This window comes from Ahaetulla prasina, chromosome 2 (assembly GCF_028640845.1).
Source record: "Ahaetulla prasina isolate Xishuangbanna chromosome 2, ASM2864084v1, whole genome shotgun sequence".
Lineage (NCBI taxonomy): Eukaryota > Metazoa > Chordata > Lepidosauria > Squamata > Colubridae > Ahaetulla > Ahaetulla prasina.
Window position 1 is genome coordinate 184,452,347 of NC_080540.1, and position 22,881 is coordinate 184,475,227.

At 44.4% G+C, this 22,881-nt stretch overlaps 1 long non-coding RNA gene across 1 annotated transcript; it reads left to right on the forward strand.

Annotated features, from left to right (window-relative positions):
* The first annotated feature begins 5,706 nt into the window (after positions 1-5,706).
* LOC131191955 (uncharacterized) lies at positions 5,707-6,662 on the forward strand. The gene is made up of 3 exons (XR_009153612.1): positions 5,707-5,751; positions 5,847-6,224; positions 6,336-6,662. It is a non-coding gene; the product is annotated as an uncharacterized LOC131191955 (long non-coding RNA).
* The last annotated feature ends 16,219 nt before the right edge of the window (positions 6,663-22,881 follow it).

Here is a 22,881-nt window from a genome sequence, read left to right on the forward strand (position 1 = left end):
AAGGTTTGTAACTGCGTTGTATAGAGTAGTATGGATTGGTTCGGTTGTACATTCATTTGTTATCCAGTTTATAGAAGGTAGATTTAGGTCTCCCAGAAAGATGAGAGGATATGGACAAGAGGTAGCCCATGTTAATAGTGAGGTTAACATATTTGCATGAGCGATGTCGTAGTCAGGGGCTCTGTAGCATAGTATGAATCTTAGTGTGGTATTGGTGGACAGGTCACATACAATAGTTTCAGGTAGAGAGAGTTTATGTGCAACTTGAATATTTTTTAAGTTCAGTGATTTTTTGTAAAAAATAGCTACTCCACCACCTCTGCAGTGATCACGATCTGATCGAAGGACTTGGTATTCTTTGTTTGAAATAATGGAGTCAGTGAAGGATGAGTTTAGCCATGTTTTACAAACAAATATGATGACAAATGTACCATTGTTTAATAATAGGATAAATTCAGGTAATTTGTTTACAATACTTCTTGCATTTAACAGTTTACATTTGAGACCTGTAGAATTAAGTGTAGGAGAGGTAAGGGGCGTGCATACCTAGTTTTGATTGGTAGTTGATTGAGGGTTTTTTGTAACAGGTGGTAGAAGGTAGGTTGGTTGAGTAATGAGTGGTTGATCGTTGGATGATTGGGGTTTTTGATTGGGTGGTTGAGGATTTGCAGGTTGATTGACGGGTGAATGGGTGTTTTGATTTATAGATGGATGGATGCCTTGTTTGGTGGATGGTTGAATGTTTTGATTGGAGTGAGATTGGGTGATGGGTTGATTGAAGGATTTTCTTTTTATGCAGTCTGCACGGTAGTCAATATAAAGGTTGGTTTCTCCTTCTTCAAGTCGTTGTTTGAGCTCTGAACTAAGTTCACGGGATCTAATACGTTGAAGGAATGATAAGTCTGGTCTAGCTCTAAATTTGTTGTAGCTGAGGTTGTTTTTGGCTATTGTGTTTATAGTATAAATAAGATTTCTTTTGCTGGTTTCATTTTTGCATATGATTCTACAGAATTTGGGTACTATTGAACCATCGTTGTATTTGAATTCAGGTCCATCTCTGGAGACTTCGGTTATTTCACTAGGGTCAAAGGATGTTAATTTGTAATTTGAAATGATGTTTCGTATTTTATCAATATCTGGTTCATTTGTAATATCTAGACCAAATAATATAGCATTTTGACGTTTTTTCTCTCTCTCCATTGTATCTTTTACTAGCATTTCTACGTTGTTAGGGTGATTGGTAGAAGTTTGTGATTTAGTTTGTGTACTCCTAATGACTCTTAATAGCGACCAGCAAGGATGCCCTGGAAGAACGCTCTCTGTAAAAGAGCTCTTTGGAGTTCTTAAGGAGAGCAATCCTTGGGGCCTCTTGTGAAACTTTATTGCCAAAAAACTTTCTCTCTTCGTTTTTGCCTTTTTTGCCCGAGATCTTGGCTCAGTTGGGATTGCCGAGGGACGGAAACTGCCAAGGGACAGAGCTGCCGAGACCACCGGAGCTACAGAGGCCTCCGCCGCTGCCTGAGGTGGCTATCCACCGCCGCTTAGGTCAGCGGCCGATGTGAACCGCTGGAGTATCGGGGCAGCTGCCTGAATCGGCTTCAAACGGCCACGGTCTCCCCCTCCCTCCACCGCCGCCCTCCACCAACATCAAACGCTGCCTAATTCCAAAAACATCTACCACCACTGAATTTGACCTCCATCTGCCACCGAACTCAAGCCGCATTCAAGCTGCGCCGCCGAATTCAAGCCGCAGCTGCCACTGCCGTCGCCGAAATCGGATCGCGGCCACAACTGCCGCAACTGCTGAGAGCTGCCGAGGCCACCACTGCCTGAGGCGACTACCACACCACCACCGCTGCCGAACTCGCCACGCCGCAGCCGATCTACCGAGACCGCCACTTGTGAAAGCCAGTGTTGAGGGAAAGCCACCAGCCGTAGTGATGCCTGCCACCACCCCAACTTTTGATTTTGAAATTCCCATCTAAACAGAGCAGATTGCCAGGATGAGTCTTTTAAAATTATCTCCATCCCCCCACGTATTCCACCTCTACTACCTCCAGCATCTGCCATCACCGTTATCACTGCTTTCATCCATCTTCATCTTCCCACCACCTCCTTCTCTACTAACTACAACATCCGCCATCACTATCAACCACGCTGCCTCCATCATGAACATCCCCACGAACTAAACCTCACATCTTTAAAAAGTGTTATCTTACAGTGAAAAGGTATGGAAAAGAAAGATTAAAGTAGTAAAGCTGTGAAAGAAAAAAATTAAAGTATATAGAGTAATAGAGAAATTCTACCTCACTAAATTTGATTCCTACATCCACCCATTCTCCATCTTTACAACACTGCCACCTCGTGGAAAGATTGAATAACTATTAACATTAATATAATTACAGCAAACTCAACTGTAAAATATTAACTGAATATCAAACATGCCAGGCAGAAATTCCAATAAAAATCCAAAACGCTCCCGATCAATAGCTGCAAATAATGACCAATATGAAACAAATTTATGTCATAACTGCAAAAATCCCATTTCAGATAATTCACCAAATATAGACACATTTACAAAATCTCAACAAAATATCATCGAATCCATTCAAACTAACCTAGAAAAAACTATTACTAACTATTATATCAAACATTAAAAAAACCATCACTAACAACATTCAAACAAATTTAGAAAAAAATTACTAGCACACCTGGATGCACAACTTGATGCACGTTTCACAAACCTGGATGCACGTTTCACAAACCTGGATGCACAACTTGATGCACGTTTCACAAACCTTGAAAATAAAATTATAGCAAACCTTGAAAATAAAATTACAACTAAAATAAATGAAACCACAACTGACCAAAAACATCTCCCAACTCAACAAACTTTGCCTTGTACACAAACTAAATCACAAACTTTTCAGTCATGCCCCAAGCTTCCCAGCTGGGGCATGACTGGGAGATGATGGAACCAGCAGCCTCCATGTCCTCCTGGTCGCTGTCTTGGTCAGACATTCTTTGTTCAGCCCCCACGGTAGTTTTCCGGGATGGCTGTTATTTGCAGAGACCTTGCTTAATGTCAGATATGCCTTCTTTCAGTACTCAAGAAAGAAAAATCCCAACTCCATTTTCATAGAGAAAGGTACTTTTACTGAGTATGAACTGAATGCAATCAGTGTGTGGCTCAGGCTGTAAAATAGCCTGTTATTAAACACAGCTGCTGCAATTACTGCAGGCTCGAGTCCCACCAGGCCCAAGGTTGACTCAGCCTTCCATCCTTTATAAGGTAGGTAAAATGAGGACCCAGATTGTTGGGGGGGCAATAAGTTGACTTTGTATATAAATATACAAATAGAATGAGACTATTGCCTTACACAATGTAAGCCGCCCTGAGTCTTCGGAGAAGGGCGGGATATAAATGTAAATAAAAAGAAAAAAAGAAAAAGAAAAAGAAAAGAAAAGCAAGGTCTGGGGCAATAGGCGTGAAAATCACATATAGGAAACATCCCCAAACCCCTCCCCTCAAGGGTCCAGTCAGGATTATCCAATCCACATTCCTCCGGGGGTCATGTGGGGTGCAGCTTCAGATGGCCCCAACCTTCTGGTATGCCCGGACAGTTGACCTTGACTGGTTATCAGCACGCCTCCCAGCTGGAGAGAAAACACTGAGGGAAAGTTCTTCCAATTTACTCCCTGTTACAAGACATCTCCACTAGCTCGCTTCCCCGCCTCAACAACCAAGACAACTCCCCTCTTCCCCCGTTACAATGGCAGCCATAACAAGCAAGCAATATAAAAATGGAGGCTGACAGGGAGCTGGAAGCTATCACAAAATCAGTAGATAAGTCAACTGATAAACATTTAACTACTACTTTTAGAGTTTTACTTACAGTTTACAATCTGGTAGAAAGATGTAAACCATTTTTAGACATAAAAGGAGAGGTAGAATTGCTGACTACAGTTGGAGTAGATCTGGGAGTAGGATTACATTCACAGAGAATTGCAGTGAAAATAATTGCTTTCATTGCAAACAAAATTAAACCCGAAATGTTTAGTAGTATTATTGGGCAGAATCTAAAAATATGTTTGATAATTGACAAAGCCTCAACGCTATTATGCAAACCAGTTATGATAGTTTTTGTAAAAGTTGAGAATTCAGAAAACCCAAAAACAGTTTTTGTTGAGCTTGTGGAATTGGAAAAACAAGATGCAGAGACAATATTTTCTTCAGTGATGGGAAGTTTACATAAAGTTGGGTTTACTACGGAATATCTGCAAAAACATTTAAAAGCATTTTGCTCTGATGATGCCAGCATTATGCTTGGGAGAAAATCTGGAGTGAGCACTAGACTAGTGAAAGAGTTCCCAAACATCGTAATACAGCACTGCTTGAACCATCGCCTTCAACTGGGACATCAAGCAAAATATTTCTAGACAAGATACACACCACTTTCCATAAATCCTGTAAGAGCCAAACAGAACTTTTCAATACATCAGAACTTGGACTTGAAATTGTAAAAATTGGAAGAGTTTTGGGATGAAGATGGGCTGCCTGTAGCCGTAGCTATGTGGCGTGCTTATCCAGTGCTACATCAGCTTTGTCATGGAAATGAAAAATAGAATATGGCTGCCCGTTTTGAAAATATAAATTTTTTGACTGATTTGGCTTTGATGATTGATATTCTGAATGAGATTTCTGTCAAATGCACCGCAAGGAAGAAATACAGATATCATAAAGGCCAAAAAAATTGTGCTGAGATCAATTAAAACATTTGAAATGCTTAGATGGGGAAAGGGTCCATATGAAAAAAAGGTTGATGGAATGATTACTTCAGAAGCTTTCAAAAATATAAAATTTGTTGGATAACCATCTGTCTGAGATGGTGTAGGGTTTCCTGCCTGGGCAGGGGGTTGGATTAGAAGGCCTCCAAGGTCCCTTCCAACTCTGTTGTTTGTTTGTTCAAAATCATCGATTTGTCTGACTTCCTCAGGAAAAACCTTTGGAAAGCATAATAACAAATTTGAGGAAAAGATTGATGGATTGAGAACATGGTAGCCAACTGCAAGACTCGAATAAATTACAATTTCTCACTTTTTGGAAGCCAGATTACTGGAATATTGAAGATGTAGTCGTTCCATGGCCAAAAGCTGAAGAATAATTGCTTGAATTTGGTGTAATTTTTAACTATGAAATTAATATGAACAATTACAGAGATTTCGTAGAAAATGTATTAAAAGATTCAAAGAACTATGCAATTCCTGACAGTATTAAAAAAGCTAAAGATATTGTCAGAACAATTGCTATGAGTTCAGCAGAGATGGAAAGGGGTTTTTCAAAAATGAACCTCATATGTTCAGAACAAAGAACTCACCTAACTATTCCCAACACAAGTAATCTGATGACAGTTAGTGTAATTGGCCTACCTGTAACACAATGGGACCCTATTCCTTCCTTCAGAAAATGGCTAAGAGCACATCGCACAGCCGATAATCCAAGAATAGAGCAAAAAAAATTGCAACTAAGGAGGCTGCCACTGTCAATGAAAGAACGATGTGGAAACATCTTAAAGCTAAAGACCAGTAACACAAGTACTTGTGTGTAGCTCTTTCAGTGTGTTAAACTTATGTAAGGCGTAATGCATGCAATTAAAAACTTCCTTTCTGTATCCCTTCTTTGTGCAGGTCATTCATTAGAGCAAGGAAATCTGTGCCGTTGAAGACAGACAACACTTTCATCATTCTTCTGTAAATACTTGTGTAGCTCTTTCAGTGTGTTAGTCTTATGTAAGGTGTAAATGCATGCAATTAAAACTTCCTTTCTATATCTCTTCTTTGTGCAGGTCATTCATTAGAGCAAGGAAGTTTGTGAAGTTGAAAACAGACAACACAGTCATCGTTCTTCTGTAAGTAGTTGTCATTCATTAGGGCACGGACCATGGTCAGTGACATTGAAGACAGACAACACTCATCGTTCTTCTGTAAGTATTTGTGCAGATCATTCATTAGGGCACAGTGGTCAGTGCTTTTGAAGACAGATAACACTGTCATCATTCTTCTGTAAGTATTTGTGTGTAACTCTTTCAGAGTGTTAGTCTTATGTAAGGTGTAAGTGCATGCAATTAAAAACTTCCTTTCTGTATCTCTTCTTTGTGCAGGTCATTCATTAGACCAAGGAAGTCTGTGCTATTGAATACAGACAACACTTTCATCATTCTTTTGTATGTACTTGTGTAACTCTTTTATTGTTTTGTGTACTTATTTTATTCTTATGTAAATAAGTAAGTGCACAAAATAATAAATTACCTTTTTGTATATCTTCTTTTTGGAAGGTCATTCATTAGGGCAAAGAACTCATGCCCACTGAGTCACATGACCAGGAAGCCACACCCGCTGAGTCACATGACCAGGAAGCCATGCCCGCCCAGTCACATGACCAGGAAGCCATGCCCGCCCAGTCACATGACCAGGAAGTCATGCCAACCTAGTCACATGTCCACAGAACCGGTAATAAAAAATTTTGGAACCCACCCCTGAATGGATTGTATTAAGAAATACAAGGTTATTGACTTTGGAGGGGCACAATCTACAATTAGGTTGGCATGCTTTTTTATGGTACGGGAAAAATAAGATGCATAGCTATTTTCAAAGACATTATGTAAGGAATGCTTTATTATCAGTATGGGAGAAGATTAGAGAAAAACATTATTTGAAAATACCAACATGGCTTTCAACAATGGAAGCAATAGTACATCTAAATATTATTAATATGGGGAATATTATTAAGGGTTTTTAAGGGGTGGGCTGGGTTGTGGGGGGACACCCACAGGGGGTTAGGCTGGTCCCTTCTAAGGTTCGCGATTTGGAGGTCTTTGAAACGGAGGTAAATGATGAGGCTAAGACTTGACCATGTATGGGCATTCCCATCGGCATGGTACGAGGGAGGGGCAGATATGGCAGAAGCGGGGGCTCATAACATGTTCAGGGAGTACGCTCTCACTGTTTGTGAGCGATTGCGCACTCTGGGCCCCCAGACTTCACTCGTTCCCTGAGTGGCTATACTCCCCGGAACCTGGACCTTCGGTTGATGCTATGCAATGCCAGGTCCATTATGAATAAAGCCCCCCACATAGCCGATCTTATTCAAGAGCCTTATTAGGTGCGGACCTAATGGGCATTTCGGAGACCTGGTTGGGCACAGAAGGGGGGTTCCCCTTACTGAGATGTGCCCACCAGGCTTCCATGCATTCCATTGGCCAAGGGCCCAGGGTAGGGGTGGGGGGGTAGCGGTTGTTATAAACGAGGGTCTGGAACCAAGGGAGGTCGCTGTCCTGCAGATAGCCGGTTGTGAAACCCTCCTTGTGAAGTGGGGCCATGGGGTACAGGTGGGCTTGCTGATTACGTACCTGGCTCCTTGCTACGTAACAGCAGCCCTGCCCGACTTGTTGGAGATGATAGCCAGGATGGCGGTTGAGACCCCTAGACTTATGGTTATGGGGGATTTCAACCTGCCTTCGGTGGGCAAATCATCAACAACAGCTCGGGAGTTCATGGCTTCCATGATGGCCTTGGACCTGACCCAGGTAGTTAATGGTCCCACCCACATTGGGGGTAACACTCTGGACTTGATTTTCGTCTCGGGACAGTGGCTAAATGATCTGGAGTTAGGGGATTTAATTTTTAAGCCCCTGTCATGGTCAGATCATTTGCTCCTTCAGCTAGACTTTCGAACTGCCGCACCGCACCGCAGGGAGGCGGAACCGATTTGATGGTTCCGTCCCAGGCGCCTGATGGACCTAGAGAGATTTCTGACAGAGCTTGGGCCGTTTCCTGGGAAATTAGCCCACGGCTTAGCCGAAGAACTGGTGGCGTCCTGGGAGGAGGCGGCGACCAGGGCTTTGGACCGCGTCGTGCCTTTGTGGCCTCTGATCCGGCACCGAACTCGACCAGCTCCTTGGTATAACGAGGAGCTGAGAGAGATGAAGCGCCGGAAAAGACGCCTAGAGAATGTTTGGAGGTCCGAACCCGACCGAACACTAGTGAGGTCATATGTTCAGACCTACCTAACGGCGATAAGAGTGGCGAAACATAATTATTTTTCCACTCTTATCACATTGGCAGATAATCACCCAGCCACCCTGTTTAGGGTGACCCGCTCGCTGCTTATGCAGGAGGCTCGGGAGGACCCCTTGCAGGGGCGTGCTGAGGATTTTGTACAGTATCTGTCCGATAAAATCGCTCGGATCCAGGACGGAATGGATGCTGATTGGATAGATCCGGGCGGGATGGCAGGGACGGGTCTTGAGGATATTACCTGGGCTGAGTTTGATCCTGTGACTCCCGATGACATGGACAGGTTGTTGGGTAGGCTGAATCCCACCACATGTTTATTGGACCCGTGTCCCTCCTGGTTGGTACTGGCCACACGGGAGGTTACACGAGGCTGGCTCCTGGGAGTTACAAACACTTCCTTGTTGGGAGGCGTTTTCCCCACCGCCTTGAAAGAGGCGGTGGTGAGGCCCCTCCTCAAGCCCTCCCTGGACCCAGCTATATTGGTGAACTATCGTCCAGTCTCCAACCTTCGCTTTTTGGCGAAGGTTGTTGAGAGTGTGGTGGCATATCAGCTTCCCCGATACCTGGAGGAAACTGTCTATCTGGACCCGTTCCAGTCCGGTTTCTGACCTGGATACAGCACGGAGACAGCTTTGGTTGCATTGGTGGATGACCTCTGGAGGGCTCGGGACAGGGGATGTTCCTCTGTCCTGGTCCTTTTAGATCTCTCGGCGGCTTTTGATACCATCGACCATGGTATCCTGCTGTGGCGGTTGGAGGGATTGGGGGTTGGGGGCACCGTCTATCAATGGTTCTCCTCCTATCTCTCTGACCGTTCACAGATGGTGTTGGCAGGGGGGCAGAGATCGACCTCAAGGTGCCTCAGTTGTGGGATGCCTCAGGGGTCGGTTCTGTCGCCTCTCCTGTTCAACATCAACATGAAGCTGCTGGGTAAGGTTATTCGTGGTTTCGGGGTGGAGTACCATCTGTACGCTGACGATACTCAGCTGTACATTTCCACCCCAAACCACCTCAACGAAGCTGTCGAGGTGATGGGCCGGTGTCTTGAAGCCGTGCGGGTCTGGGTGGGGTGGAACAGGCTCCAGATCAACCCTTCCAAGACAGAGTGGCTGTGGGTTCCGGCGTCCCGGTACAGTCAGCTTACGCCATCGCTGACTGTTGGGGGTGAAGTATTGACCCCCAGGGGAAGGGTGCGCAACTTGGGCATTCTCCTGAATGATCGGCTATCTTTAGAGGAACATTTGATGGCCGTCGCCAGGGGAGCATTTTATCAGGTTCGCCTGATTCGCCAGTTGCACCCCTTCCTTGACCGGGACTCCTTACACACGGTCACTCACGCCCTCGTTACTTCCCACCTGGACTGTTGCAATGCTCTCTACATAGGGCTCCCCTTGAAGAGCACCAGGAGGCTCCAGCTAGTCCAGAATGCGGCCGTGCGGGTGATAGAGGGAGCACCGCGTGCCTGCACTGGCTGCCGGTAGCCTTCCGGGTGCAATTCAAGGTGTTGGTTACCACCTTTAAAGCGCTCCATGGCTTAGGACCGGGTTACTTACGAGACCGCCTTCTGCCACCGACAGCCTCCCAACGACCTGTGTGGTCCCACAGAGTGGGCCTCCTCAGGGTGCCGTCGACCAAACAATGTCGGTTGGCGGCCCCCAGGGGGAGAGCCTTCTCTGTGGCAGCACCGGCCCTCTGGAATGAGCTGCCTCCGGGGTTAGCCAACTCCCCGACCTCCAGACCTTCAAACGTGAACTGAAGACTTTATTATTTCATCGTGCGGGACTAGCCTAAGTATAATTTTAATTTTAATTGTAATTTTAAATGGGTTTTATGTCGGTCTTTGACCGTTTTAGTTGATCTGGCCTATTAAATATTTGGTTTTAATTCGCTTTTAAAATTGTTATTTGTATTTGGTGTTTTAATATGGCTGTAAACCGCCTGAGTCCTTCAGGAGAAGGGCGGTATAGAAATTAAATTATAAATAAATAAATAAATAAATACAAATATTATCAGATGTAAAGATATTTTATCAGAAAAGGGGAATTGAAAATGAAACAAGAACTAGTAGAACAAGGGATTGTTATGGAGTGGTATACATAACTGCAAATACAATTGAGATATGAAAAAGATGCAAAGTTATATGGTTTTTACTTGAAGATGACAGAATTGGATGACATACTCACAGGAACAGATGAGAAAATAATGAAAAAATTCTAGAGTTATTTACTTGGAGTTAAATTAAAAGAACAAGTAAAAGAAACAATGATAGCATGGGCAAAAATTTTTGGCTATACAATAGAATTAGATAAATGACAGCAATTATGGGAAAGAAATTACAAATTAGCAATGGCTACAGCATATAAAGAGAATTTGTATAAAATGTTTTGTGGATGGCACATGTCACCGGAAAGATTGGCAAAAATATTCAAAGATAAATCAACTAAATGTTGGAAATGCCACCAGACATTGGGATCGTACTATCACATGTGGTGGACATGGCCAGAAGCGAGAAATTATTGGGCAAAAATTCAAATTTGGTTAGAGAAAATGATACAGCAACACATTGATCTTAAACTGGAGCTGTACCTATTGGGTATCTTACCAGAGAAATTTAGTAAAGAAAATATAAATTTGATTATACATGTAATAACAGCAAGAATGGTATTTGCACAAAATTGGAAAGCAGGAAAAAATTCCTACAAAGGGAGACCTAATTAAGAAAATATTGAATGTGCAAAAATGAGTAGAGTAATATTAGCAATTAGAGGGAAGGAAGAATCGGAGTATTACAACATATCTATCAATGAATAGAGATTGAATATAGACAATAAACAATGTAAAAATAAGAAACAAGGGAAAATATGTTGTAATACATTAAATTTAAGTGTAAGAAGAAAGATAAATATATACTAAGAAAATGATGATAAATGTTAAATATGATGACATAAAAATTTTGTACCCAGATGTTACACTGATTGATTAATGATGAATTATTTGTTTAAAAATAAAAAATATATTAATTAAAAAAACCACAAATGATATTTGCGATTGGGAGTAAAACTTCTCCTTTGGTCTGCTATGTACATGCACACACATACATACACCATTCCAAGTTCGAGACTTTTATCCTCATCTGAGCTTGCAAACTACAAATCATGCCTGGGTTTGGGGAGAAGATCCTTTCCTTCCTCTGTAGATAAAAGTCCCCAAACTTGGAATGTGGTGTGTGCGTGCATGCACGCACACACAAACACACACACACTTGGCTGCTAGCCATTTTCCCCACGTCGAGTTAGCCAGTGTGACTTTTTCTGTCCCTTCCCAGCCATCCTGAGTCAGCCACCCTCAGTAAGTGGCATCGAGACGGTTATGCCCACCTGGCCATGCCCATGTAGTCATGGCGACCTGACTACTCACCTTTGAGGGCAACCATAATGCTGATGTGGCCCTCAATAAAATTGAGTTTGACACCCCTGCTCTATGGGGTGACTTTCATTTGCAGAAGCTGAGGAAGCCACTGAAGAGAGCCATGCATGGAAGTTGAAGAGGAAGAAGTCCCAAGAGAAGCTGATCATGAAAACTTGCTGGTGGAACAAGCCATAGAGTTCCTGAGGGGGGCCTTCAAAAACCTCAAAACATGTGAGGCCAGACTCACCTGGTGCAGATCCCAGCTTGCAATGGCACAGCTGTGTCTGCCACTGCAGCTGTGGCAGTGCCTGCCCCTATGGCACTGGCAATGTCTCCAGCACTACAGCCAGTGGCTGCCCCAGTAGTCCAACCAACACCATCAACTTGCGCTGTGACACCTAGAAGAAGAAATCACAGGCCACCAGCTCTTGGGGTAAAGTACAGCAGGGACCCCAAGCAGCTGGGATTCTTCTGGTCTGGACCTACATAAAAAGTTTGGACCAGATCTACCAACTGAGGATGCCAAGGTCTGATATGTGACTATGGCGTGGAAGGGGATCTCAGCAGAGTGGATGGTCACTCTCCATAACAACACCTTGGAGCTGCAAAACTTCAACCGCTTCACGACAGTGCTCTGGAAATGCTTTGAGGATCCCTTAGCTAAATGCAAAACCAGAACCAGAATCAAGAACATAAGCCAGGGCTGTTGACCTGGGCTGCTTACACCAAAGACTTTCAAGACCTGGCCTGCAGGCTGACACTGGACATGTTGATTGTTTCCAGAAGGGGCTCTATGACAATGTGTACAATACTTGCATCTCCAGTGGCATCCTGTGGGGGAGGGTTTTCTCAAAGCTGACACTGTGCATCCTTCATGGTTGGTACGTGTTGGTTGAAGAGGTCGAAATCAACCTAGTCTGCTCGGATAATTGTCCTAGTCGTGCATGGTGGAGATATCCGCTGGTGCAAAATAAGGAAGCTCTAAACCTATTGGCCCATTAGCAAAGCCCATGCTGATACTCCACTGGCAGTTTCAAGTATGGAAAGGAAGGGCACCAAGTGACCAACTTGTTGTGGTCTGTCAGCAGCCTATGGAGCTGGCAACAGAGGTGGACAGCGATGAGGCTGAGGTGAGGCCAGGGCCATCGGGAAGTGAGGTGTGGACTCCAGAGCCTCCAGAGACTGATAGTAGTGAGGCAGAGGAGCAGGAGAAGTCTGTTCCTAATGCATGCATGAGAAGAGCTGCCAGAAGGCAAGAGCAGCTCAAGCAGAGAGGACAACTCGGGAGTAGGGCCAAGAGATGATTGACCCCTCCCATAAGGCTTAAAACAGACCAGCACTAGCATTTGAGTTTTGTCGGAAAACAACGTTGGTATCCGCATCTTCTGCTTCGTCTTCTGCTTTGTCTATATCTTTGTTTTTGTGGCTTCTGGACATTTGCCAGGAACGGCCTTTGGTAGTTTGCCTAATTGGACCATGGTTTGCGAGAGAACTGAGTAATTTGTGTTGGGAGGCATTTGTTTTACTTTGAGTTGAACGATGCTGGGAATGAAGTAATTCCCAGCTGTTCGAATAAAGTTTGTTTGTTTTTCCATGGACTCAGTTTATTACTACCTACTTGGGCCTGGGTCACAACAGTTTGTTTTCCAGCCCACAAGGATAAATATCAACAAACTTCTATCACAATGGAGGAGCTCTGTGCCGTGAATGTGCAGCTTCAGCAGCAAGTAGCTTTGTTATCTGCACAGATGGCTCATCTCCAAGTTCCAGCTTCTCCCCCTCCCCGTAGAAGAGGTCATATTGCCATGCCAGGCAGGTTTGGTGGTACTCAAGCCATGTTTCCTGCTTTTATGTGACAATGCCAGCTTTTTATCAGCCTGAGAATGGAGGACTTTCCCACTGACCGGGATAAAGTGGGGTTTGTACTCAGCCTGCTTTCAGGCTCTGCAGCTCGCTGGGCCACGCCTCTGCTGGTCCAGGCTAGTCCTCTGTTGGATGATTTCAGGGGGTTTTGTGAGCATCTCAGACTTACGTATGAGGATCCCATCAAAATGCAGACTGCCACCAGACGACTGAAGACCCTGAAGCATGGCTGGTACATCTGTGCCTTAGGATCGATGCCCGAATGCAGAGACGGACTAGTCGACTTGCCCGCCAGGAGACCCATGTCGGACAGTGAGGCCAGGGCCATTGGGAAGTGAGGCGCGGACTCCAGAATCTCCAGAGACTGATAATAGTGAGGCAGAGGAACAGGAGAAGTCTGTTCCTAATGCATGCATGAGAAGAAGGCAAGAGCAGCTCAAGCAGAGAGGACAACTCGGGAGTAGGGCCAAGAGATGATTGGCCCCTCCCATAAGGTTTAAAACAGACCAGCAGCAGCATTTGAGCTTTTGCCGGAAAACAATGTTGTAGCTTCGACTTCTGCTTTGTCTTCTACTTTGTCTACATCTTTGTTTTTGTGACTTCTGGATGTTTGCCAGGAAGAGCCTTTGGCAGTTTGCCTAATTGGACCAAGATTTGTGAGATAACTGGGGAATTTGTTTTACTTTGATTGAATGATACTGGGAATGAAGTAATTCCCAGCTGGTTGAATAAAGTTTGTTTGTTTTTCCACGGACTAAGTTTATTATTACCTACTTGGGCCTAGATCACAACACAACTGCTGCCTAAAAGACAGCCTCCAGACCCACCAAAAAGCCAGCAATACCAGCACCAAGAACCAGGGAAACAGATCTGGAGGAAGTGGAAGTTGTTGAATTCACCTCATTATTTAACAATGGTGCAAGAATTTCGATTACACCTCTCCGAGAACCGCTGGAGATTGAGACAGACAGAGAAGATCCCTTTATAAGTCACACTGTGATTCCAGTGACCATCCCGATAGAACTGATAGTGATAGTGTACTCCTTGGGTATAAGGAAAGGAGTGATAGTGCACTCCTTGGGTGTAAGGGAAGCTTGTTTGCCCTTTTGGACTCGGGTTGCTTGGTCAACCCTGCATTAGTCCAAAAATTGGAATTGTGGCTCAGAGAACTCAGTACCGGTGGCCTTTTACCAATTGAACATGTCAATTGCAGGTGGGGGAGGCGCAACATTTGTCACTGAACCCATAGAAATGAGGATGGGGGCCCATACGAAAACCCTGAGCTTCATCATGGCACTAGGCATGGAGCAGTCCCTAATACTAGATCTATTGTAGCTTTTGAAATGAAACATGTGAACTGGAAAAGGGGGTTGATAAAGATTCAGCAGAAGGCACCCAGGAGCGAAGGAAAAGGAGGAGATGGGTATGCCCTAAAGGCGCTCTGGATATCCACAACATCAATGTCAATAACTGATGAACCCAACCAAAGCAGGCACGATCGAGACAATCCTATCTCTGAATGTAAATGTTATTGAGTACATCATTTCAGCACTGAGTAGGGAAAAACCAGATCTAGCTAATTCCCATGTGCAAACCCACATAATTAAAGTATAGGATTCTCCTTCCCCCTATTAGTGCAGGTCACATTGTCCAACTGAGTCTCATTATATTGAAGATGGCTGCCATGAAGCTGGGGCAGCCAAGGAACACCTATGGTTGGTGCTGGAGTGGAGTCAGTGAACAGTGTCTACAATTCGGTAAGAGGATTCTTTTTTATTTAAAACCTAACCCCAAAAGGAAATAATCCAGGAAAAGAGAGGCTCACAACTATTTGCTAAAGCAATGACTAAGCACTTTGAGAAAAACTTCAGAATTGAAAGAAAATAATTAAGGGGAGAAAAGCAAAAAAAACCTGTTAAAATACAGAAAATTGGTCTTTTAAACTGAGCTGACATTGTTCTGGAAAGGCATTTTAAAAATACTGGAATTATTTACCTAAAAACTGACTTTGTTTCTATATTTTGACTTATTAAACTGGTTAACGTTGAAATCTAAACTGAGAGTGCCATCTGCTAATATAAGGAAAGTATACCATATTCTTAAATCCTGGAAAATTCTGACAAGGATAAGTTTTACCCCCCTATGTTGTGACTACTGGAGATCTAAATATGAGAATAAGGAAGATTTTCTTAATTAAAGAGACCTCTGAATGCTATGATATAAGATTGAATGCATAAAGGAGGTTCTGGAAAGCCTTTGGGATTATCTAAAGGAACAGATTGATTAACTATGGAATACAAAAATTGTGAACATTGAATTCTTTTTGGAGCCTTTAGGGTTGAATATATGGTTTTTTGATTACTGGACAAGAGTGGGACTTATTAAAACAAGACGAGATGCTACATCAGGAAGAAATGAGTGGAATTTGGGAAGAAATAACGTCAATGTTTCAAAACTTCAAGGACATTCTGATAAGAAACCACAAGGAAATTAAGAATTTAGTATATGGCATGGATGAAAAACTGGGAAATATTATACAAAGGACAATGAGTGATCAAATGCCAAGGAAAAGGAGGAGCTGATTGAAAGAGCAGATGAAAAAGCAAAACAAATTGATGTTGTCCCAGCTTCCCAGCTAGCAGCCAAAGTTAAAACCAGGGCACAAGCAAAACAAGACCTCCTGACTGACAATGCCACCACACAAGCATTCAAACAAGCCCTTCTCACAGATGACTGGTTCCAGGCTCATAAGAATACCTGTTTGCTTAAAGACAGTCTGGTTTGGGTGGGAGGAAAGCTATATATCCCAGCCAGCCAGAGATTTCCCTCATGCAAACCTGCCATGACTCAAAAGCTGGCTGGCCATTTTGGTTTTGTGAAAACACTGCACTTAATTAAGAGGCAGTTCTGTGGCTATCCCTTAAAAAGATATAAAAAGTTAGATTGCTAGCTGCCCTGTCTGTACATCCTCAAAAAGAAGGCAGGGAAAAACCCCATTGCAAACTATAGCAGAGCTGCCAGTACCATGGAGAGAGAGCTCTATGGATTTTATTGTAGAACTACCAGAAAGAGGGGGAAATTGTCATTTGGGTCATAACAGACCTGTTTTCCAAGCAAGTCCACTTTATTCCCTGCCAAAAGATCCCCACTGCCAAAATCCTTGCCAAGATATTTCTACACCACATATAGTGGCTGCATGGTGCCCCCCAAAGGATCATATCCGATCGGGGGGGGGGGGTTCCCAGTTCACATCAAAGTTCTGGAGAGCGTTCCTAAGCCTTCTAGATACCAAGCAGAGCCTACGTTCTAGCTACTATCCTCAGACTAATGGAAGGAAGGAGAGAAGTAACGGGGTTCTAGAGCAGTACTTAAGATGTTTCATCAACTACCAACAAGATAACTGGACTGGCCTCCTGCCCTTTGCAGAGGTCACTTACAACAACTCAGTGCATTCCAGCACTGGTTTCACCCCCCTTAGAGTTGCCACAGGTCAAGTATTTAACCCAATGCCAGAACTACCAGTAGAGGAACCAACCATACCCTCCCTTAAGGATGATACATCAATTGCAAAACACCTGGCCAGTGGTAAGAAAAGCTCTAAACAATGCTAGAGCCACTTTTAAAGTACAAGCTGATAAAAAAAAAGGATGGGGCCCAAGCCATTTAAAATAAGGGATAACTTGGTACTTATCCACCAAGTTCCTACAATCCTTTTAACCCTTCAAAAAATTTGGGACCAAAGTTCATAGGACCTTTTCCTATCTCCCAAATCATAAACCTGTTGTCAGTTGAATTACTGCTGCCTAAAACCTTCAGGCAAGTCCACCCCACATTTCATTGCAGCCTATTGAAACCTGAAATTACCTCCCCACTTATACCACCAATAGACATCCCACCTGCATCTGCATGATTGAGGGGGAGCAACACTTCAAGATTAAGGAAATCTTGGATTCAGGCACATACTATGGTTCCACACAATACCTAGTTGCTTGGAAACATTCCCCCCTCTCAGAATGAGTGAGTAGCTAAGAAACATGTTAGAGCCCCCAACCTACTGAAAAGATTCCATGCACAATAAATTTTAGGCTGATAAACCTAAATAACTCATTGCTCTGTTTTCTCTTTGTGTTTTTCTCCAGGTGGATTTCTCTTATTCCTAGAGAGGCACCATGTGAGGTCCTATAGATTTCTATTGGGATGTGGCCATTCCATCCCACCAGGGAGGGGGGCTGGGTGCATTCTTTAGTTAGGCTATCATGAATAGTGCACTCATTTGAGTGGGACAAGAACCAGTCATCAGTTTTTAGCACTTCCTTTAGCCATTCGCTTATATCAGTAGGAAGATCAAGGTCCGCCTTCCCCTGGACTCTGGTGACCACAGGGGCAGCCAGTTTCTTGGAGGGGATAACCGGGCAGATCGCTTCCAGCCGTGGGCTGTTATACTGGGGCAATCTAGAGCATCTGCCATAAAATTCTTCCCCTAGGAAGGTAGTATAAAGAGAAATTAAAACAATTAAAGTGTCGCGCCCAATAGACTGGCTTGGGTGACAATTTCCGGGGTGTTTTTAAGGCCTCTGGGTTTTTATGGTCTGTCCATACCTCAAAAGGGTGTTTTGCTCCTTTGAGGAAATGCCTCCAAGTTAGCAAGGCTCATTGGACAACAATTGCTTCCTTCTCCCATATTGCCCATCTCCTTTCGATTTCAGTTAATTTCTGGGAGGTGTAGGCACAAGGTTGTAAAGTTCCAGCAGCATTAGCTTATAGTATTACCATCCCCACAGCCACGTCATTGGCGTCGGCCTGGACTATGAAAGAGGCATCCATGTAGGGACGTTTAAGGACGGGTTCGGCTGCAAAACAGCCATTTCAGTTTCTCAAAGGCTGCTTTGAAAACTCCATGGTCCACTCATGGGGGCGACTAGGCTTTGGTTTAGCTTTAGGAGATTGGTAATGGGTAATGCAATTTTAGCAAAAGCGGATTGATAAAAGTTAGCAAAACATAGGAAGCCTTGCAGCTGCTTACGGGTGAGTGTGGGTGCCCATTCCATGACCACTCAGACCTTCTCTGGGTCCATTTCTCTCACCTCGTGATATGCAGTAACCCAAATAGTCAATTTTAGTCTGGTGAAATTTGCACTTTGACAATTTGGCATATAGTTCAGCAGCCCTGAGTTTTTTCTGGACTGATCACACTAATTTTACATGTTCCTCCATGGTTTCAGTGTAAATAAGAATGTCATTTAGATAAATCAGAACCCCTTATAAAGGTGCTCATGCAGTACCTCATTAATAAATTGCATGAACACAGCTGGTGCTCCTTGTGACCCAAACGGGAGCGCTTTAAACTCAAAACAGCCAAAAGGGCAATTGAAGGCAGTTTTCCATTAGGCTCCCTCCTTAATTCAAACTCTGTAGTAAGCTTCTCTCAAGTCCAGCTTAGTGAAAATCTTTCCTTTGGCTAGATGAGCTAACATGTCCTTCATTGGGGGTAGTGGATAAACCTTTTCTACACACACAGCATTCAGGCCTTTATAATCCACATAAAGATGAAAAGAGCCATCTTTTTTTCATGGAACAACACCGGAGGAGCCACTGGTGGTCTAGCTGGTTGGATGAAGCCCCGTTTTAAGTTTTTATCAATAAAGGTTTGCAATTCCTCCAGCTCATGCGGGGTCATCAAGTAGAGCTTTGGCTTAGTGAGTTTCACCCCAGGAAGGATTTTTATATTGCAGTCCATGGGGTGGTGGGGTGGGAACACATCCAAAGCCCATTCATTGAACGCCTCCCTGAGGTCCCAATATTCCTTTGGGTTTTTCTCCTCCCCAACTATGCATTTGCTCGCTATCACTGCCAGCTCCCTCACAGCCTTGACTATGCAGGGGGGGTTTTCTCCCCACTTCCCTGGCTGGGTGGAATGGATACACAGCAACACCTTCCTCCAGTACACATCAGGGTTCCATTTCTGGAGCCAGGATAATCTGAGCAATCCGGGGCTACGATGAATCTGGGGCTACGATGAAATTCGAAGTCTTCTGGTGATCCCCCATCCACATTTCAACTGGTTCCATCACAAAGTGGGCTGCCCCCCCCCATAGCTACCTACCATCCAACTCTATGGACAGTTTCATTTTTCTCAATCCCATTTTTCTCACCATGTTAATCTTCTAAAATTAACTATAATGATTATTTAATACCTCTAATATGTGTCTTAATACACATTGCTAGGGAGCACAAGCAGAATGTAAGCCTCCACTCCAATCTTCATATACTTTTGAATGATTATATCAGTAGATAGAATGTGAAATGTTTATTTCTGTATTATAAAACTATTAAGGAAATGAGATGTATCATACCACCGTACAGGGTAAGGGAAAGGAGCCTATTAAGAGTGTCGGCTGACATAACAGGGGGGAGGGATGATTAACGACTGAGTGTTATCAGCGCGGGTTTTTCTAACAGACACTGCATTCCAAAGATGACTGACATCTAGAGACCTGTGGAAGAAGATTACCACGAGGGGCCGAGAAGGAGCTGGCATTGGACCAGACCAGCCTGACCTCCTGGAGGAGGAGGGACAATTGGGGGGATATGATATGTTAGCCATATTTTGTCTCAGATCCAACTTAGCTTGGCTGCTATCAAGACTGTAAAAAGTAAAAGTACTTTTCTTTATTCCAAATGAAGTCAAGGTGAATTCTTTCCTAATTATAGTCGGAGGTAGCCTGACATTAAGTTGGATCACACATCATGTCTACCAACCAGGATTGCAATCGCAATACCGGGGGGGGAGAAAACCCAAATGTGATGGAAGGCCTGCTGCCGGCTGAGCTGGGGGAGGCGTCCGGAGGAATTTTTGCTGACACTTTTAACCCTGAGCTGGAAGATTGCAGAGCTCGATGGATTGAGCAATTAAAGCTGGAAGAGGAAAGGTGGAAACCAAGTGCCAAAGAGCTTCAGTCTGGAGTAACAAAAAGAAAAAAAAAGGGGACGGTGAGACTTTCGGATTGGCAGGAAGAGAGAGAGATAAGAGACAAACGCCAGTTGGAGGAAGCATTTCGTCTTTTCCGTGAGGTGAAAGTAAGACAAGCAGCTCGCCAAAGGTATGAATCCCCTATTCGGTCCTCCAGGTGGGAGGGAGAAGAGGAGGAAGATAAGACAAAGGGGCCAGCTAGAGGTGATTCCCAGGGCGGTGAGATTTCTGAAGAGCCAGAGCTGGGAACCCTCTCCCCAGAGGAAGCTGAATTGGATGGGGGCCGCGCGCCACCTGCTGATCAAGCAAGGCTGCGCAGGGGAAGGAAAAAGCCAAAAATTCCCCCCATATCAGAGAAATTTGATGGAAATGCAAAGGAGTTGGGACTGTTCCTGGCGAAAGTGAATGACCACATGATAGACTGGGGGGAAGATTATTGGTCACAGGCAGCACAAGTGAGAGCTGTGACCCACAATTTGACCGGAAGAGCAGCTGCGTGGTATGTGTCGTTATATACCAACCACTCCCCTTTACTGCAAAACTACGAGCATTTTATGACTGCACTGAGGAGGAGGTTTGAGGACCCCCTGGCAGAGCAAAAGGCCAAAGGTCGAATGAAAACCATCAGGCAAGGGAGGAGACCGGTGGCTGATTATAACCAGGAGTTCAGTGATTTAGTTCCCTTGATGAGAGGGTGGTCGGAGGTGACCCTTGTGGACATTTTCAAAGATGGTCTGAATGGAGATCTCTACGAACTGTTTCGAGCACGAGCCTCTCCAACTACGCTGTATGGCTGGTACACCCTGGCAGCAGAGATGGAAATCGAACTAGTGAAGGACCGTGGCAGAAGACAGCGCACTGGAGGGCCATCCCTTGGCCGTTTTCCAGGAGGCACCTATAGGGACGTCCCTAGATTGGAGGGAGGAAGACCACGTTCGTCTGCGTGCTACAGATGTGGAAAAGAAGGCCACCGAGCAGCCGACTGTAGGGTTAAGTTGATACCAAGCGCGACCTCTGGTAGTGAAAAGGAACCAGTGAAACCAGCGGCTAAGGCGCGTAAACCGGCAAAAGTGGGGGAGGGCGTTGCCAAGAAGGGCACGCCCATCAAGGAGGAAGGCGAAGCGTCGACCGATACTGACGACAGCAAAACCACATCAGAGTCCGATGAAGACCTTCTGGTGAGTTGGGCATGGGGCCCCTTGGACATTCCAGTCAATCTACATGTACCCTCTTCGGGTAATAAGGGGGAACTGCTAGCACTACTTGATTCTGGATGTACTAGATGCATGGTCAGTCCCGAACTAGTAGAAAAAATGGAACTAAGATTGAGAACCCTAAGTAGGCCCATAGCGTTTGCCCAGTTGGATGGCTCTGTGGCAGGGGGAGGGCCCGCCCATTTCGTAACGGAACCCATAGAAATGATAATAGGAGACCACCGCGAAATTCTGAACTTCATAGTAGCCCCAGGAATGGACCAACCCCTGTTGCTAGGCCTGTCATGGTTATGAAATGGAACCCCATATTAACTGGAGGCAGAGTCCTACGTTTCCGCTCCAAAACATTAAAAGGGGAAAAGGGGGAATCCAAGAAGGGATCTACCGTGGCCATGCACCAGGATACGTTGGGGGCAATGATCGAACGGATAGACGGGGAGGAGAGGATACCCAAGGAATACTGGGACTTGCGAGAAGTCTTTAGTGAGAAAGCATCAGACGTACTTCCTCCCCATAGGCCTATTGACTGTGCCATAGACATCCTTCCGGGGGTAAAGCTTCCAAAACCAAAAGCTTATCCCATGACCCAAAAAGAATTGGGTGAGCTACGCAAATTCATAGACAAAAACCTAGAACGGGGGTTTATCCAACCGGCTAAACCTCGCGTGGCTCCGCCAGTGATGTTCCGGGAAAAGAAAGATGGCTCCTTTCGTCTTATAGTTGACTATAGGAACCTAAACGCCGTGTGCGCCGAAAACATATACCCCATGCCACTCATGAAAGATATGTTAGCACATTTAGCGAAGGGAAAATTCTTCACCAAACTGGACCTGCAAGAAGCCTACTACAGAGTTCGTATAAAAGAGGGGGATGAATGGAAAACCGCTTTCAACTGTCCACTAGGATGTTTCCAGTTTCGAGTACTGCCCTTTGGACTGCAGGGGGCGCCCGCAGTTTTTATGCAACTAATAAATGAAATACTCCATCAGCATTTGTTCAAAGGAGTTCTTGTCTACCTTGACGACATACTTATCTATACAGAAACAATGGAAGAACATATTAAACTAGTAAGAGCTGTTCTCAAAAAGTTATTATCTGCAGAACTATATTGCAAGCTATCCAAATGTGATTTCCATCAAACCAAAATAGACTACTTAGGGTATCGCATTTCAGCTGATGGGTTAGAAATGGATCCAGAAAAAGTGAAAGCTGTCTTGGAATGGGCCCCCCCACGCACACGCAAGCAACTCCAAAGTTTTTTAGGATTCGCAAATTTCTATCGTCAATTCATCCCCTCCTTTGCTCAAATTGCTTTACCAATCACCAACCTCTTGAAAACTAAAGGAGACA